The following is a 19,127-nucleotide window of genomic DNA, read 5'->3' as shown; positions in this document are numbered from 1 at the left end:
GTAGAACCGCTTTAAAAATACACAAAATGCACAAACACGAGGGCGCCCGCTTCCGCCCACCGTGCCTCCACAGGTAGGGGGTGAAGGTGGGGGCATGCGGGGAGGGGGCCCTGCCCCACACCTGGGGCCGACGGGAGGCCCCGGGGCGGCAGGCAGGGTGGAGGGGCGGACGGGCTCCCCGAAAGTGCTCTCAGGCCCTCTGCCTGCCACCCTGTGTTTGGCAAGCCCCCTGGGAGCTCCGAACCCCCAGCCCTCCCCGGCCCTGCCCCCAAGACCGCACGGACAACTGCTCCCCCTGGTCTCGCCCAGTGCTGGGCCTGCAGAAAAGTGGAGCAGCCCAGGCCTCTACCTGCCCCTACCCACTCTCCTGGGCTCCCTGTCCACACTGGGGGTAGCGGATGGGCCACTGCGTTGTGGGGACCTGCCCAGAAAGGGCAAACGTGGGCCTGCAGGGTGGCCAGTCCTCCACACCCGTCAGCCCAGTCCTCTTGGGGGGGCATCCCTGTGGGCATCCCTGGCCCCTGCCCCGGGCAGGTAGACAAGGGGCCTCGTGGGCCTCCTGCGCCTCCAGCCCTGGGACAGCCAGCACCCAGTGCCAGGTCCCCGGGCCTCGGCTGCCACAGCACAGGGCCTAGGAACGGGCTAGCTCTCCGCACCCCACGGCACCAGGGGCTCTTCCTCCTGCAGAGGTCGACCCAGCCCTCGTGAATGGCTAGAGAAGCCCACAGGTGACCACACCCTCCCCCACACTCAGGAGCCTCGTCCACAAGGGCAGCTCCAAGAGCCCGACTGGGCCCTACACCCCAGGACCCTGGTCAGGAGGGCTGAGGTCGGCATCAGGCCACCCCCTTCCAGTAAAGGGACTGGGCCCACACAGGTGCAGCCCAAAGAACGTAGATCCGTGGCCTTGGACAGCCGGCCTCCACTGAATGACGTCAGTGCTCAGCAGACCCTCCACCGCAGCCCACCCACCCGGAAGGCAGCCACGCCAGGCCACACACACCAGGCCACCCCACTCCAGGCCACACTGCCCCCCTTCACTGCCTGCTGGCTGAGGCAGGCAGCCCCCTGATGCTCCAGGGTTCTGCTGCGGCCCGGAGGAAGTGGGCCAGAGCCTGGTTGCTCAGGAACTGGTCTGGCAGTCACGGGATCTGCTCTGCAGCAGGCGGCCTGCAGATAGCTGCACAGCGCAGGAGGCCTCGGCTCCAGCCTGGGGCCGAGCGCATGGGGAGCACCGCCGCCCGGACCTGGGGAGCCCCCCGGGAGCCCAGACCCCCTGCCCGCCCCCAGCGAGGCTCAGACACGGTGCTGGGTGAGGAGGTGTTTGATCTTTGGGCTCTCGAGAGCGCCCCTCGCTGAGGAGTGCAGGAAGGGCTTTTCCGCCAGGCTCTTCCCTGATGCCGGCCGCAATCCTGGGGACACGTGGAGCACAGCAGCCTACTGCAACGGGGGACACTGGGACCCACTGCTGGGGCCTGCCGGAGTGTAGACAGGGCATCCCAGGGGACTGTCCAGGGGCACGAGGACCCCGGATGGCGGCAGTGGCACATGGACATTGGGCCTGGCTTTTCTGTGCTGCGCGGACAAAGGGTGGTGCCCAGCAGGGCCTGGAGGACCGGCCCTGGGGGCCCACGGACGAGGTCGGGGAGCTGTCCTCTCCTCAGTGCTGAGATGAGGAGTCAAGTCCCCCACAGCATGGTCAGCGTGTCCGGGCCCCCATGACCCCCCTCCCTGAGGGAAGGAGGGACCAGCACCAGACGAGCTCCTGCCTGCTCTGTGCACAGATGCTCCTGTTTAAGCAGACAGCACAGGGTGTCACCTGCTCCACTGCCTGCTGGCAGGTCGCCACCCCCAGCCTCAACGTCCTCATACTTAAAACAGGGCAATAACAAGACCAACACTGGGAAGGCTGAAAATAAAACGCAAAAGGGGGGTCTCCCAAGATCAGGCCGATAGGCCAGGCCCCCGGAAAGGGTGGCTTGCACCTGTTCCTGGCCGGGAGTCCCAGTCAAGCCTCTATCCCAACCACCTGGGAACCATTTAGGTACCTCCCCAGGCCCGCCTGCTCTCCTAGGCAGAAAGGGCTGGGTGAGTGACCTATAAGCTCTGGGGAGGGGGGTGGACCCTGCCCGGCCCCCCGCTGCTCAGGGTGGCTGCTCTGAAGACCAGGGGGCAGGCAGAGGGCAGCAGCAAGGGCTCCCCGTCCTAAACAGCCCCTCTCTCCCGGGCTCACTCTAGGCCAGCGGCTGCTGCATTCGAGCCAAGAGGAAATACTTCGCCAGCTGCTCTCCTGCAGGCAAGACCAGCCCTGGGTGTCTGCCCCCTCCTCCTGTAAACCCGGGTGGCTCCCACGAGGCAGGACAGAGTGACACCAGGTCCCGGTAGGGGGACACTGGAGGCCGGCGACCCTTCCCCTAGGGTGCCGGAGGGGTGAGGCACGGTCCCCAGGCCCTCTCACCCGCCTGCCACAGGCCTGAGGCAGAGCAAAAACCCCACTTGGCCGGCTTGGCATTTCTGAAGGGTGACACAGATGCCAGGGCCTTTTTGTGTGAACAAACACTCCCACACCAGCGTGCGGGCTGACAGCATCTCCCCACAGCTCTGGCTGCCAGCGCAGGCAGAAGGCAGAGCTGGGGGCCCAGAGCACGCCATGGTCTGGTCTGTGGAACAGTGGGATGGTGGGACGCCTCTGACCTGACCTTCACCGGCCCCTTCCCCCTCTGTGATGTGCTGGTCCAGCGCCCCCCTCCCCCCCCAGGAAAGAGACTGACCCGGAGTTACTGGGGCAACACCCTCTGCTCCCCCAGGGCAACTGGCCCTTTCAGAGCTGTGCAGTCAGGGGGGTCCTGCCACTGGGCAGGGGTCCCGGCCTACCTATGTCCCCCCATAGGGCTGCCATAGGGCTCCTGCACAGAAATATGGGGACTGTGGCCTTAGAGCCAGAGGGGCTGGAGGGGGGCCGAGGGCAGGGGAAAGGAGTCCGCGTGGGAAGCAGGGTCCACGTGAGACCCCCTCCAGCTCCCAGAGTTAACTGGGCCTCCTGAGATCCATTTTTATTAACCACATTCTCCCTGATGGTTTCTGGCCTGTCTCAGCTCTGGGCTCCAGGCCTCATGCTGCGGACCCCCCAACCCTCACCTCGGAGGCAGTGGGGCCTGGGGAGTGTGGTGGTGCCCTGGCCTTGCTCTTGGTACACGGGGCCCACGGCCGCCCCGCCTGGGCTGTCCTAAGTTGTACCTAAGTCCTGCTTCCAGATGGCCCAGCAAGGGCCCCCCAGAGCCCACCTCCTGGGAGCTGGCGAGAAGCCCCTGTCTCGGTGGAGGAAACACAGCTGGCACGTCCCTCACATTCCCTATGGGATGAGGGCCTGGCACTCGGAGAGGCCACTGTCTGGCCTAGGAGCCCACAGCCCAGGGAGTGGCAGGGGTTTGGAACAGGCCTCGGCCCCACCCTTGGCCTCTGGTGGGTCCCCAGGGGGAACCAGGTGGGGGTGAAGGCCTTGAGCGGGACCAGGCTTGTGAATTAGCCCTCTTTCTATTCTCTGGAGGCTGCAGGAACATTCCACAAGGTCCACATCTTGGTTCTGCCCAGGGGGCCAATCAGAGGCTCTGAGAGCAGTGGGGCACTTTGTGAAGGAGGTCCCCGATACCACTGCCACACACGGCCTCCAGGCTCGGCCACAGAAAGGAGACAGCAGAGAGAGCTTGGCCCCCGCTGGCCTGTCCCCTAGGAACCCTGGGGTGCACGGCCCAGTGGGTGGGCACCCTGGGCTCCCCAGCTTCTCTCAGGAAAGCCCAGCGGAGTCGCTGAGGCCCCGGGTGCGAACAAGCGACCCTGCTCGCGCTGTCCCAGGGAGCATCAGCCCAGGGAAACTGAGGCCTGCAGGCCAGAGGCTGAGCCAGCCGCATGACTGCACATGAAAGCTGCCAGCAGCTGCCCTCAGCTCTGGGCTTCCCAAATGGAAGCGTGAGAAGCAGAGGACGGCTGGCTCTCCAGGGAACAGCTGGGTCCTGGAGAGCACCAGGGCGGGCTGGGGGGAGGCTCAGCCCCTTCGGCCACCGCCCGGGGAGCGGGGGAGGGCAGCGGTCACCAACGGCGGCCGGGCCAGACCACTCACGCGCTGCCCACGGCACACTGCTATTAGCCCATTTCACAGGTGAGACGTTCAGGCGAGGCCCCCTGCCCAAGACCACACAGGGGCTGGTGGCAGCACTGGGAGCTGACCCAAGTCTGCCCCCTGCTCTGGGTGTCCTCCCAGCCCTGGACCGGGCCTGGGCTTCACCGGCCAGCCAAAGCCAGCCTGCAAGAGTGGGACCCCTCATGGACCTGATCTCCACTCCCCACCCACCCTGACACCTGAGTTTCCTTGAGCGTGGTTCTCCGGACGGCAGAATCACCCGGGAGCCTGTTTAAAAGGCCCACTTCGGTGGAAACGGCCCAAACCCTCTCAAGTCTGCATTTTCCACACTCCCAGGCAACACATAAAGCCTACTAGACCTGGAGAGCTGCTCAGGGCCACGCTGGGGCCTGGGGTGCCTCCTTGGAGAAGCTCTCGGGTGCCCCAGGGGGCTGTCAGATCCACTTTGGTACAGAGATGCAGTTGAGGCCCCAAGATACAGGCAGCAGGCCTCAGCCCACCAAAGCTGCCCCACCCCAGCAAAGTAGCCAGTCTTGATGAAAGGGGCATTTGGGAGACCCCCCCCCCACTTCGAGGTGGCCATGACCAGTGGCTGGCAGTACCCGGGAGCAGCCGTTCACTGAAGGAGGGCCCATCCAGGACCTACCTGGCCTCCACATCCCCCTGGAGGCCAGGACCCCCAGGCCCCCTCCCCACCTTCCCCTGGGAGCCTCTGGAGGCTGTGCCCAGCCCAAGGAGAGCCTGGGGTCCTGCGGACCCAGGAGGCAGGCCAGTCAGGGGCTCTGGGGAGAACAGCTCTCATGCACTTAGCACATCCTCAGCCCGTGGGGCCCAGGGTGTGAGATCCGGGCCCCCGCCTCTGGCCTGCAGGTGTTTGGGTAGGGGGTGGGGCACGTGCACAGCACAACTATTGTGGAGGGCTGAATGGTGGCCCCTATGAGATGCATCCACACCCCAGAACTTATGCAGAGAAAGGTCTTTGCAGGCGTAACCAAGTTAAGCGTCTTGAGATGAGCTCATCCTGGATCGCTCCAGGTGGGTCTTAAATCCAATGACAAGTGTCCTTAGAAGAAAAGGGGAGGACGCACAGGGGGCCAAGCCACGTGAACACAGAGGCAGAGGTTGGAGAGGAGCAGCCACAAGTCCAGGGATGCCAGGGACCCCAGGGTCTGGAACAGGCAGGAAGGATCCTCCCTTAGAGCCCCGCAGGAGTGCAGCGCCGGGCACCCTGGTCTGGGGCTCCCAGCCTCCAGACCAGGATGGAGGTTTGTGGTCATTTGTCCTGGACGCCGCAGGCACCGAGCAGCTCTCAGGCTGGGCTGGAGGGGCGTCTCACACAGGGTTCGTGGAGAAATCAGCCTTTCTGATAAGGTGGGTGCCTCTGCTGGTCTAGCTGCCGGGGGGGCGGGGCACCCAGACAAGGTCCACTAAGGCCCAGGGCCCTGGAGCCCCCAGCGCTGGCAGGGAGCTCCGAGCTCTGCACGAATGACTTGGTCAGAACCCCAAGCTCCTTAGAGAAGGACCCAGGGGAACAGCCGGTTAGGTGACCACCACGGGTAAGGAGAGCTGGGGAGGTGGGGCTGGGGGAACCAGGTGCCTAGCCTGGGTCAGAGGCCTCCCTGGGCTCGTCCTGTGAGACGGACCAGAGGCACGTTTGGGATTCTGCACCCCCACTTCCCTGCCTTTCTGTCTCCCCCGGGTCGGCAGCTCAGGCCACGCCGTCTCTGGCATCCCCATCACGCCTGCGTCTCCCCACGCCCCTCACGCTGGCCCGGCTGCCGAGCCCCATCAGCTGGCGGGAAGGGCCCCTCTCTGAGGAGGGCAGAGTCTCTGGACCCGATACGTCAGCCAGCTCGCCTCCTTCCCCTGGGCAGCCTGGGATTGAGTGTATGTGCACGGGCAGTGCCAGGGTACACAGGCGTCAGCGGGGACAGTGGGGAGGTGGCGCAGCAGGTGCCGACCCCACAGGTGAGTTGAGCGTTCGGGGCCTTTCCCATGCAGATTCTGGGCTGATCGGACAGCCCTGCCCCAGACCTTCCCAGACCCGGCTGGTTTGCCCTTGAGTACCTCCCGCCCCCCGCCCCGAGCCTCCCACCCACGGGGGGCTGATGCACAGTAGGAGCTGAGGAGACAGGTGAGGAGCCTGCTCTGTGGGGGCGGAGACCCCGGCATCGATGCCCCAGAGGCTGCTGGGAGCACGGAGGGGGTGGAAAGAAGTCAGGAAGAAGAGCCTCGAGGGGCCGGTGGGGACAGGGGTGGGCACCCTCCCCAGACCACGGTGCCTGGGAGAACACACACCCACACCCACAGGGGCCTGGGCCAGGCTCAGCGGCCGGGAGCCCAGGGGCTCTGCTGACCTCAGGCCCCCTCTCCACAGCCCAGGCTGCCAGTTCCTTGCTGAGCTAGGTGACCAGGCAGCCTCCTTTGTCCCCTGTGCCGGGCGGGCGGAAGGGACAGAAAGCTCCATTCGTAGCTGGCTGGCTGCTGCCGCTGGAGCCAGCTCCCCGAGCCCTTCCTCCCTGAGCTGTGCCTGTTACACAACAGACCTAAGAATAATCCAGAGGGCGGGCAGTGCAGGGGGGACGGAGCTGTCCTGCCTCCCGGGACCCCTCAAGCTGGGGGTGGGGGGAGGGCCGATGGCACAGCAGCCCTGCTTCCGCCCAGGGCCTGAGGCCATCTGGAGGCGCGAGGGGCACCGGGGTTGCACCCACCCCCAGCACCTGGGAGACCGGGTAGTACACAGGGTCCTGGTGCCCAGGGGCTGGCCGGGCCCCAAAGGCTCAGGGCCATCCGTACCCAGCGGTCCTTGGGGTCAAAAGGCCCGACCAGGCCTGCAGCAGAAGCTGCTTTTCCGGTGGGTGTGATCCCGAGCCCCCGATGGCTGCGCCCTCCCGGCGCACAGGACCCGGGGGGCTTCGGTGGACACGAACGCAGAACGGGGCGGGGTGGGGGGAAGGCGGCCCGGCAGGGACAGGGGCGCCCACCGGCAGCCCAGCCCGTGCCCTGCCCTTCGCTGGAGCAGGTGGCAGGCAGCCTGTCAGTCAGGCCAGACTCCCTCCCTTCTGGGGAGCAGGCTGCGGGCGGGTGGGACAGGTCCCAGCTAATGAAGTAACAGAATGTGTGCAAATGGGCCCATAGTTCTTCATCTACTGCAGACGTTAAAAATTAAAATCCAATTACAGCTTCCACTGTCAAACCTGGCTCCTGCCACGTAAACCAATCCGTGCGCGTGGAGGGAGGGGGAGGTTATGTAACCTGAACTCCCGGCTTCAGGGAGGGCCCGGGTGGGCCTGACCTCCCCCCCTCCACCCCACTAGGAGGGTCCTGCAGGGGGTCAAAAGTCCCTCTGGTACCTGTGGGACTCCACAGACCCGGCTCAGACACCAGAGGGGGAGGTCCCTGCCCGATCACCTTCAGGAGGGAGCACTTCCAGCCTGCCGGATACCCTCCCTATGCTCCTAACTGTCCCCTGACGGCAGCCCCAACAGCTCTGCTGGTGGCCGGATGACAGACACCACCCCAGCTCCGTGCACACTTCATAGCTCAGGTGGGCCAGGGTCCAAGACGTCCAGGCCACCCGGCCCACCCTCTGGGAAGCCCCAGGTACGGTAGGCCTGCCCACACGTGCTCAGGCCGAGTCCCCCCACCTCAACCCCAAGAAGTAGTCGCTCTCTCGCCTCCCGGGGCGAGCCACAGCTTTGGGCCAGGACAGGGTTACTGACATGCTCAGCCTCGGGGAAGGGGACTGTGAGGGCCCCTCCGTCAGCCAACGGCACACACCCCGCCTGCCACACGCCGGCCTCCTCTCCGGAACCCCCGGACTCTCTCCATAGGGCCCCGCACAGGACGTGGCTCTGGGTTAAGTACAGACGAGGGGGTTGCTGGGGGCCCCAGAGCCACCTCTTCCGTTACACCCGGCGGGGGACCAGAGCTGGGTCCTGGGGCGGACAGGCAGGCTCCTGACCCCACTTCTGACCCGCCCCCCAGTCTGTAGCGCCTGAACTCCCCTCCACGGCTACAGCTGCCTGATTAAGTCTTTGGGCTCAAAAGACCCTGCTAGGACTCAAACGGGCTCACGACAGAAGCGTTTCGGCACGGTGGCCCAGGTGTCAGGAGAGCTGAGCATCACCTCTTAGAGATCAGGGCATAGGGCACAGGGAGGACACAAATGAGGTACAGTTCCAGGGATGAGGGGTGGAGCCAGCCATGGGAGAAAGGCCCCCCGGGTGGGGAGTCAGTGGTCATTCTGTCTGCCTCAAGGGTCACTGGGTGTGTGGGCGGGGGGGAGGCCTCTTGTTCCCCCGGCATCTTCCCTCCGCCGGCTCCCAGAAGCATCCACCTCCCCTAAGAAACGCCCCGTCGCTCTTCCAGCAGGCCCTGAACTCCAGAGCAAGTACTGCTTCCCCAGCACCAGTGCCAGCACCCTTCGGACAGCCTGGGTAGGGCCATCCCAGAGCCCAGCTGGGTCCCCTGTGGGGGCAGGTCCCCCACACCCCAGCCCCTGCTGGTCAAGGGCCAGAGAGTCACCTGCAGCCAAGCGGACGTACCCACTCCAGGGAACCACATCCCACCCAGCACCTCACCACAGACCCAAATGTCTGGGGTGCTTGGGCTCCATCCACATCCAGTGAGGGGACAGGGCGCCCTCTCCGGGCTCAGCAGGGCGCAGTCTGAGCACAGGGTCACAGCCGCAGCGCGGTATCCACCCTAAACCTGGAGAGCAAAGTTCGCAGGGCGGTAGCCCCAGATGCCTCTGCGCCCACCTGCGGCCCCCAAGAGAGCCCAGGACCCCTCACCTGCCCCCGCGATCCCACCCCGCCCCCTCCAAGATCGGAGCCCTCCCTCCCGGGTCCGGAGCTCGGAGGCCCCTGGCTCCACCGCGGGCGGGCCGAGGCAGCGGGGCGCCCCCTCTCCGCGCGGTCCCGACCCGCCCCGAGCAGCGGCGCCCCCGCGCGTCCACCGAGCCCGGGCGCAGCACCAGGGGCGGCGCGGCACCTACTGTGCTTCCGCGGGGCGGCTCCCGCGTCCATTGTCTCCGCGGCGGCTGCGGCTGCGGGGGGCAGCTGCGGCGGGGGCGCCTTCAGCAGCCGGCCTCGGGCTGGGGCTCGGGCGGCATCGCCCCGCAGGCTGGGCGGCCCGCGGCGGGCTGTGCGCGCTGACACTGCGCCCCGTGGAGGCGCCGCGCGCGAGGAGAGCGCTGTCACTCGTGCCGCCCGCACCACACCCCCTGCCCGCCCCGCGCGGGGAGGGGGCCGGGGGCGCGGGCTCGGCGGCGGGCGCTGAGCCGGGCGCGGGGCGCAGAGTCGAGGGGCGCGGGGCGCAGAGCTGGGCGCGGGGCAGATCGGGGCGCACGGGGGGGGGGGGCCAGCAGGCTTTCCCCGCAGAGATGCGGCCTCGTCGCTCCCCCTACCTCCCCCTACACGCCCCTCCGCTTGGCCCCAGGCGGTGGGACCGGGAAGGGGGCCGGACCAGACCGAGAGCGCTTCCCCATCCAGGGGCCGGGCGCTTGCGGAGCAGGTGGCTCAGCGCAGCAGCGAGACAGGGGTGTTTGCCAGGCTCTACCCCTCCCCCAAGACGTAAGGTGGCAAGCGCAGAAACCTGCGTAAGTATCTGGACCCGGTGGGCAGATCCTCCGCCGGGCACTAGGCGCCCCTCAGTTCACACCAGCGGGCAGCACCCTGGGTGGGGGGAGGGGCGCTTAGCGCTGTCTTGGAAATGTGACCCCCATGCTAGAAACAGCACCAAGGGCGAAGTGGGGGCTGGCCCACTGCCTCCCCTCCCCAAACTGGCCTCGTGCCCCGAGGGGGCCACGACCTCAGCATATGTCCCCCTCACGCAGCTCCAGGTCTCGGAGGGCCCCAAAACCTGCCGCAGAGACAAACCCCGAACGCTTGGGGGCCCTCCCTCATGGGACCTTCCCATCAGACCCGGTTTCCTGGGATTCCCCCACCTCTGCCCCCACTCCCCACTCCCTCCTGCAGCAGGTGGCAGTGGAGGAGGGGGGAGGCAGGTCAAGAGAACGTGTCCAGCTGGGCAACGGTGTGCAGAGGCCGAGACTCCCAGCAGCTGGCCCTGGGCTACCTGACAGCAGGAGACAAGATGCAGAATCACGTCCAGCCCCCCAGAGACCCCCAGTTACCCTAAGTTAGCCTCAGCCCCCCCACAGACCCCCAGTTAGCCTCAGCCGAACCCCTCTCTTCTCCGGGCTTCAGCGGCCCCGGGTATAGGACCCTCTGGTTTCTAAGGTTCTCTGCACGACCCCCCCCCTCGACAGCCCCAGGCTAGGGGCTGCTGCTGCGGCCTCGTCCCCGCCCCCACCCCTGACAGCAAGAGCTGGGCTGAGTGAGAGGGCAGACCCACATCACACGGATGGGTGACGGAGCGTCTTGGAGCCTGCAGGAGCCACACTCAGGCCAGGACGAGACTCCCGCTTAGGGCCCCGTGACCTTCTGTGACCACACCGTGGGTACCCACACTCCTCAGCCTCAGACACATCACCGCAGCGGCCGAGCCGGGCCTCCTTCCGCCCTTGGCTCATCCCCGGGCTCTCCAAGGCTTCCCCAGACGGACAGCCCTGAGTGCCCCCCGCCATCCCTGCCCGGCTGAGAGCCCTGGCTGGGTGCAGGCCAGAGTGGGCAGCACCTCCAGCCATACCCACCTGCACACCTCCCCCACAGCGTGGGGCTCAGCCGGGGGGAGGAGGTGGCTCGCCTCTTGGGGACACAGACGTCAGTCCTGGGGGCAAGGCTGCCTGGGCCACGGCAGGATCCCAGCAGGCCTTGGGGATGCGGCCCCAGGAGGAAGGAAGGGCACCCACACCATCTGTGCCCGGAGAACAAGGCCCAGGGACAGACAGAGATGGAAACCAAGGGTGACAACGAGAACAAACAGACGACGACACTGGGCTCCTCTCCCTCAGAGCCAAAATTGAGATGCAAATTGGAAACCACCAGGAAAGAAACCTCCATTCTGAGCCAGAGACACCAAGCATTTCAAGAAGGAGGCCGAGGGATGCGTGGGCAGGCGGGGCTCAGGGCCTCCGGGCCGGCCAGCCACGCAGCCGGAGAGAGGCCGTTGCACACGGTGGATGATGTGTACACGTGCCCACTGTGACCACCAGGTCCTCTGGAAGTCGCCCCGGCAGCCAGGACGGCCCGCCTGCCCCCATAGCCCTCCATCGCCCCCACGGAGCACAGTCCTAGCCAGTCTCCCAGACCCACTCTGGCCCCCGCCTCCCCCAGGCTCACCCCACCCGTGCTCCTGGAACACAGGCCTGACCAGGCGGTTCCAGACTCCAAACCTTCAAGGGCTCCACTCTCGGGTCATGCAACATCAGACCCTCCAGTCTGGCACCCAGGGGGCCCAACTGCGTGGTTTCCAGGACCTAGAGCAAGGGTGCCTCTCTCAGGAAGCCTTCCCTGCTTGCCCTGACCCTCGAGCTCGCCCGCTCTGAGACCGCACCATCCACGGTCTGAGCCAGAGAACTTCACACGCCTTGTCACAAGGGCCTTGCCCTTGTTTTGAGTCTCGCCGCCCAGATCATGAGGTCCCTGCAGGCAGGGCAGGGACCACGTGCCCACTGTACACACGCCGTGTGTACACACGCCGGCTGGGCCCAGCTTTGGGCAGCTCAGGCGTGTGTCTGCTCGGCCTTGGCGGAGAGGACTCCAGCCAGACTGACCAGCTGCCCCATGTACACGAACACTGTCCCCCACGAGTGGCGCTGCCCGTCTCCAGCAGTAACGGGCGCCGGGGGACAGCAAGGACACACGGGCCCAGAGAGGCGTGCAGGCAGCAAGCCAGCGGCACAGCGAGTGCGGCCCGCGAGGCGGGGGGAGGGGGGGGGGCAAGCGCGTACGCGCCGAATCAATAAGCCTAATTAGGTAAATGTGCAATTCTCGACCGGCTAAATTTAGGAAGTGTGTGTTTCATTTTTCAGCAGCATCTGGTCTTAAGACGTCCCGTTCTCAATCAGAACTCAAGACAGTGTACGGGGATCAGACCTCCGCTCCCCCCGGCTCCTGCTTCTCAGGGAACACACAGCCTGGAGCCTGGGGACAGCCCTGGTGCCACCAGGCATCTCCCATCGGCACGGGGTTGGGGGGGCGGGGGGAAGGTGAGGGCAGCCTGGCCCCCGGCGCAGGGCCGGGCTGAGCCACCAAGACACCCCCCCCCCACCAGGCATTTTCCTGTCTAGGTGGTGCCCACCGGAGGAGGGGTGAGGACCCATCCCTGATGAACCAGAGGCCTTGAAAGGCACTGCCAGCCCTCAGGGATCATTGCCTCCCAATACCACCTTTTCTTTGAGGGGGACACTGAGGCACAGAGAGACGGCCCCAGGTCCCGGAAGACCAGGTATCCGGCCCCCAAAAGGCCTCTCTCACTGGACAGGGGTGGGTATTTCCATCTAAGTCTGGTAGGACAGGGAAGGGCCCATAAGCTGGGTCAGGGCTGGGTCGAGCCACATCTAGTATGACCATCCACACGGTCAGAGTCTCAGCTCCTCCAGGCCAGCCCAGACCCCCCGGCAGGGCAGCCCAGGTCTAGAGGGTGGGGGGTGGGAATGCTCCATGATGCCACGGCCCCCGCGGGGCAAACCCACCGCAAGGTACCCAAGACAAGAGAAGGGTGGAGGCGGGTGGCGGGAAGCACGCAGGGGGTTGGGGAGAAAGTGGTCTCCGAGCCCCGCAGTCCGCAGGCCGCGGGGAGGTCCCAGGGGAGCTTGGGAAGGAGTGGGGTCTGGACACCGTGAATGGGGGTGACCCCAGGTGGGAGGGGACCTCCCGTCTCTGGGGCCAGTGGCCACACTCAGAGAAGAACACGCCCACCCGGCCGGGTGCCGCGCTGCCTGGCCACTGCCCGTCTACTCTTTCGGGGCCGGCTGGAAAGAAAGGCCCGGAAGACCGTTTCACCCCACGGGCCGGGGCCGGCTCGCGCTGTTCCCTCCCTGACTGCTCCAGGCACAGAGGCCTTTGCCAGCGCATGCCGAGTGCGGGCACACGGGGCCAGATGGGCTCACCCCCACGCCTTTCCTCGGCCTGCCACAGGGACAGGGCCGGGATGCTCCCCTGGCCCCAGGGGGAGGGAGGGAGGAGGGGCCCTCACCTTGGTCCCTCTGAGCCCAGCAGACAGTAAATTCAACCCCGTGCTGGGCACAGCAGGAGCCCCAGGGTCAGGCGGTGCCCGGACCCGGCCTCCTTCCTGGAATCGGCAGGTGTAGAGCCCCCTTGCCCTCCGGCCCTACAGCGAGGAAGCTGCTCCCAGCGCTGCCCTCCCCAGGCCCCCGAAGCAGGGAGCCCTGTCAGGGGACCCCCTTCACAAACTGGGCCCCTCCCAGTCCCTGCACAGCGTGTCCCCCACCTGACACACACCTGCCCAGCGTCCGGTCCCAGGGAAACCCACGACAGCTTCTGTTCGGCTTGATGTCGGCTGGGCTGGCTCCCTCTGGCCGGCCAGGGTGCTCAAAGAGCCAGCCCCCAGCCCGGAGGAGTCCCAGGCCCAGAGCCCCAGGCTGTGGGCTCCCCGGGCCTCACTGAGGAAATGCCCCAAGACCGGGTTCCTCCCTGCAGGACCCCCCAGCCACGGCACCCCCGTGGCCTGTCCACCGGCCTCCAGACAACCTGTGGACCATGCCCGGCTCCATCCCTGCCTTTAACCAGTGACCCCTTCCCTTCTCCCTGATGTGGAGCCCCCCTTCCTGGCCCAGCCCTGGACCCCTTGCTTCCCCGCGGACTGGGCAGGAAGGTCTCAGTCCGTCTGCCAGCAAAGCCAGGTCTCTGTCCCAGGGCCCAGCACAGCCCTGGCACATGCTGGACTCCAGGCACGGGGTGGGCGCCCAGGACGTAACAACTCATGGCTGCGTTCACCCAGCCTGGCCAGGACTCGTGACAAGAAGAGACTCCTGAGGGGAGCGTGTCCCTGCCCAGGGAGTGACGAGCCCAGAGCTGTCATTGTCCAGGGAGCTGGGCCACTTCCCCCAGCCCCAGGTGGCCCTGAAGGTGAGCACACGTCCAGCCGGCCTGGGAAGACCCTCCCTCCTGCTCCAGGCAGGACTGATTCTGGAAAGGCAGCAGGGAGGCCACGGCGTCCTACCCGCCCCGCTCCTCCCTCCTCCTGGCGCTCGGCAGCAGGCTGAAGGCGGGAGCTTCAAAGAGTTTGGCGAACACGGCAGATGCCATTGCACGCAGCGGGAAAGACACGCGCCTCCAAGGAAACAGCCAGGGGCTCAGACCCAGACGCGTGCGCAGGAGGCTTGCCCGCGACATTATTTATGACAGCGAGCACTCACAGGTTTCCTAGACGCTCGTGGCGGCTGCAGCGGCCACATTCATCGGACCGGGAGGCAGCCATAAAATTCAGGCTCCAGGGGCGCCTGGGGGGGGCTCGGTCGGTGAAGAGGCCGACTTGGGCTCAGGTCACGACCTCGCGGTTCGTGAGTTCGAGCCCTGCGTCGGGCTCTGTGCTGACAACTCGGAGCCTGGAGCCTGCTTCGGATTCTGTCTCCATATCTGTCTGCCCTCCCTCCCCCCGCCACTCACGCTCTGTCTCTCAAATACACGTTAAAGAAATTAATTTAAGGGGCGCCTGGGTGGCGCAGTCGGTTAAGCATCCGACTTCAGCTCAGGTCACGATCTCACGGTCCGCGAGTTCGAGCCCCGCATCGGGCTCTGGGCTGATGACTCAGAGCCTGGAGCCTGCTTCCGATTCTGTGTCTCCCTCTCTCTCTGACCCTCCCCCGTTCATGCTCTGTCTCTCTCTGTCTCAAAAAATAAATAAAAAAAACGTTAAAAAAAAAAAAAAAAGAAATTAATTTAAAAAAATCAGACTCCAGAGGAAAAGGCAGGGGTTTGGGGGGAAGGTAGACCAAGCCCCAGGGAAGGGCTCCTCGGGGTCGGCGCAGCGTCTGGAGCACAGAGCCCCGCGCACGCAAAGCCCCCACGGAAGGTGCCGGCAGGGGTGACAGATTCCGTCTCTTCTCCACATTGTCCCGTATTTTCCAAATCATCTCCTCTGACCAAGTTTTGCTTCTTGCTTTCATATTCAGGCAGGAAAACAAGAATTAAAGCAAGGTTACCAGCACAGAGCTGGCGGGAGGTCCCAGGAGCAGGGGCAGTGGATCCGAACACACTTTCAAGTGGGAAGGCGCCCGCGTCCGCACATCCTGCCCTGGCCTCGTGGACACACATTGGCTTCCCCGCACCCCCTCCCCCCCCCCCCCCCCCCCCCCCGCCACGGCCTCTCCAGCCCCAGCTCTGTAAAGACACAGGCCTGGATGCACACCGTCGGGGGCAGGGGAGCACCAGGACTCCTCTGCTCCAAGCCCCACTGAGCCTCAGCAGCCCCAGCGGGGCACTGGGGATGCCCTGGCTTGCTGGCCCCGCCCACGCAGACAGGTGCCCGGCAGGGCTGGCTGGCCCTCAAAGGCCTGGGGACGCAGGAGACCAGCAGCTCCCGGTGCACACACGCCCGTCCACCCGAGGGACCTGGCCATCTCTGCACCCTTGGCCCGTCGGGTCCAACCCTAGGACCTCGCACACCCAGCAGCGTCCTGGCCCTCCTGCTGATCCTCCCCAGCCTGAGCCCTGTCTCTGGGAATCTTGCTGTGTGAGCTTGAGTTAGTGACTGAGTGTCTCTGAGCGTCACTGAGCTGCATTAGCTCCTCAGCACACGCTGGCCCCGCCAGGGACCCAGGCTGGGCGGGGCCCACGGAAAGGAGGGAGCCGTCCTCAGCATCGATGGCTCAGCATCCCGGGTCCAGTGTCCCTCCCCCTCCCCCCCGCCCCTAGCGAGCTGCCCGGCTGCTCCAGATGGCCCGTCCTCACAGACCGTGAGCGCACAGAACACTGGGGCTCTCCCACCTCAGCCTCATCTGTGCACCGGGTGGAGAAAGGGCGCCACGGCTTGGGACTCCCCGCAAAAGAGAAGGGAGCTGCCACCACAGCCCCTCCTCACTGGCTGAACGTGTTGCATCTCGCAGGGGCATCCAGGCGGCTCAGCAACCCGGGGAGGCATCCATGACACAGCCCCCAAGTCGGCAAGCGTCCCCGGGATGTCCCTTAGCGCCAGGCCTGCCCCCACCACCCTGGCTCCTTTAAATTTTTTTTTTTAACGTTTATTTATTTTTGAGACAGAGACAGAGCATAAACGGGGGAGCAGCAGAGAGAAAGGGAGAAACAGGCTCCAGGCTGCGAGCCGTCGGCACAGAGCCCGACGCCGGGCTCGAACTCATGGCCTGCGAGATCATGACCTGAGCCAAAGTGGGACGCTTAACCGACTGAGCCACCCAGGCGCCCCTATCCCCGGCTCCTTTAGAGAAGCCCTTTGTGGATCTCTTCTCCGTGTACGCCACATGGGAGCATGGATGAACCTGATGCCCCAGGCCCCTTGCACCTCCCAAAGCACAGACCCCAGCCTCCAAAGCCCTGGAGAGAGTGCCAGTCTGTGACCAGGTGGCCACGCCCACTCAGCCCCCACAGGAGCCTAGCCGCCCCCTCACCCCCCCCCCTCCGGGAGAGGCCCTTTGTGTCTGTCCAGCCCAACTCTGCCTGTCTGGCTCCATCCCTTCCTGGCTGGCATCCACGACCCCAGAGGCGTGAAGAGGCCGACTGCTCCCCAAACCTGGGAGCTCAAGTCTCCACCTCACCCCACTCTCTGGGTGTGGCAGGCACGGCGCCCGGCACCCCCAGCCCTTTACCTGTGGGAGGGGATTAACTGGCTCTCAACGAGACCCGTTACCACGGACACACGAGAAGTGGGGTAAGCAATCTGCCGTGGGCGCTGCCACATTTCCTGACACCGTCCCACTGGCTCTGGCTCTGGGGCTGGGCCCCATACGGCCCACCCCGCCCCCAGCTCCGGTGGGTAGCTGGGTCTTCTCCCCCTCCAGAGTGGATTAAACCGGAACTTGGGGGCCTGCACCTCATCGTGGGCACGGTGGCCGTGAGTCCCAGTGAGAGCGGCCCAGAGCAGGTGCTGGGTGACGACACAGGCTCCGTGCAAGCCATCGACCCAGGTCCCGAAGCCCAAGAGGCCAGGGCCCCAGAGCAGGCCCGAGGCATGCCCCTCCTGGGCACCGCTCCCCCCCACCACCCCACCCCCACCTGGGACAGAGCTGGCATCAGCCAAGCCAGGCGCCATGGCTCAAGGGAACCCGGACATACTTCAGTCCAAAGCCAGAAGGAGCCTCCCGAATGTCAGGGAGACACAGCCTGCAGCTGCCGACTGTCCCCAAACAGCCTCCAGGACAGGCTGACCTGCTTCACAGGCTTTGAGGCTATCTCCTGCCCTCTTGGCTGGAAAACCTCTCTTGTTCGGTGAGGCTGCCTCGGGGAGCCTTCTGGAAGGACCTCCAGGGCCAGACGGAGCACCGCCACCCCGGCCCTCGGCCCAGAGCCAAGCACGGGGCCTTGTGTCACACACCAGCATCAGCAAGTCAGGCGTGGAGGGGACAGAGAGCACAGGGAGCACCTCGAGGAGAGCACGAGGTGGGGACGGCAGGCCACGGGTGGGGGCCCCCTCCTCCGCCCCGCGGCCCTGCCCGGGCTTGGCAGCCTGCTCTGCGGCCACCGCCCTCTCCGGGCGTCCGTTCCAGACTGAGCTGAGCAGCAGGGCCCAGAGCCTGGGCAGGGGGCAGTGGGCCTCGAGCAGACATGTCCCCTCGGCGGAGGAGACCCGTTGGGGCACGTCTGGGGAATGTGGGAGAACGGGCCGGGTCCGGCTCTTCGGGGCGCACAGAGCACATGCACACAACCCACTTCACACACACACACACACGCACGTGCACACGCGTGCACAGACCCTCGCGGGCGGGCGTGCCAATTCCCGCCCACGCTCACTCCCACCACTGCTGTCCCGAGGGGCAGCCCCAGGGCAAGCAGCAGCCGGCCTCAGGGAGAGCGGGTCCGCGTGGGCACGCACCACCTCCCTGAGCCACAGGCCTCTCGGGGGTGAGGGTGTGCTCTCCTCCTGACCTCCCAGGAGAGCTGAGTCAGGGTCCGCCGCGGACTGTGTCTGCCCAGGAGGAGACAGAAGGAGCCGGAAGGAGGCAGGGCCCCCGCACGTGCGGGCAGAGGCTGCGCTGCTGGGACAGGGGACAGGCGCAGGGAGAGGACCGGCCGCACGCCTGGGCTCTGTCACACCAGTGGATGCCAGCAGCCTCCGGGCACCCCCGTACCCTGGAGCAGTGGCTGCCGAGTCCGCGGCCGGCAGGGAGCAGCTGAGGCCAGGCCCAGGGCCCAGGGCTGGGGCCGGACACTCCCTGGTGGCCGCAGCTCAGCCCACCATGCCGGGTACTCAGGACACCGCGGCCAACGGTTCTGGGCCCCAAGGGGAGAAGCCCCCACCTCCCGGGGAGCCCGGGCCCAGCCTGCAGCTCACAGCCAGCAGATCCCCGGCGGAACACGGAGCAAATTATACAGCGGGAGAGACGCCGGAGCCACGTCTACGGGTGCAGCCGGCTCCCACCCTTCCCTCGGGCAAGGGGCTCTCACACCTGGCCAGGCTCACCTGTGCACCTGTGCACCTGCGTAAATCCAAACGCCGGAAGCGGAAACGCCTCGAACGGATACATGGTGGTGGTCGCGTGGCCAGATCCTTATCCGGCCACCCACCCAAGATGCGAGCACTTCACAGCGTCTGCACCACTATCCCATCTTCCCGAAGCCAAGAGGCAGAGACGGTAGGCGCCAAAGCATCATCGCCCCGCTCCAGAGACCACGAATGTCACTGCCAGCGGGCCACAGGAAGGCACCCCGAGGTGCCCAGAGCCTCCCTGGGGTGCGCAGCCCAGCTGTGCTGAGAAGCCCCAAGTCGGCCCAGGTTCCCAGGGGTCTGACCGAGATGGACGGGGCTGGTGGGCCGGCCGGCAGCCCCAAAGCGGTCTTCCTAAAAGGAAGTCTGTCCCATCTGCCGCCCCTTGCCCTGGCCCTTGAGGGGAGGGACCAGGGGAGCGGGCTTGCTCTGGCCCCTGTCCCCCACCCCCAGCCCTGGA

The 19,127-nt window shown here is 66.2% G+C and overlaps 1 protein-coding gene across 1 annotated transcript in view; it reads right to left on the bottom strand.

Moving 5' to 3' along the window:
- Window positions 1-19,127, bottom strand: part of PLCH2 (phospholipase C eta 2) — a 69,698-nt gene that overhangs the window by 48,696 nt on the left and 1,875 nt on the right. The window lies entirely within an intron of this gene.

The sequence above is a fragment of the Prionailurus bengalensis genome, chromosome C1 (genome assembly GCF_016509475.1).
Source record: "Prionailurus bengalensis isolate Pbe53 chromosome C1, Fcat_Pben_1.1_paternal_pri, whole genome shotgun sequence".
In the NCBI taxonomy this organism is placed as follows: domain Eukaryota; kingdom Metazoa; phylum Chordata; class Mammalia; order Carnivora; family Felidae; genus Prionailurus; species Prionailurus bengalensis.
Note: the sequence above shows the minus strand (reverse complement) of the source record. Positions and strands in the feature narration are given on the sequence as shown.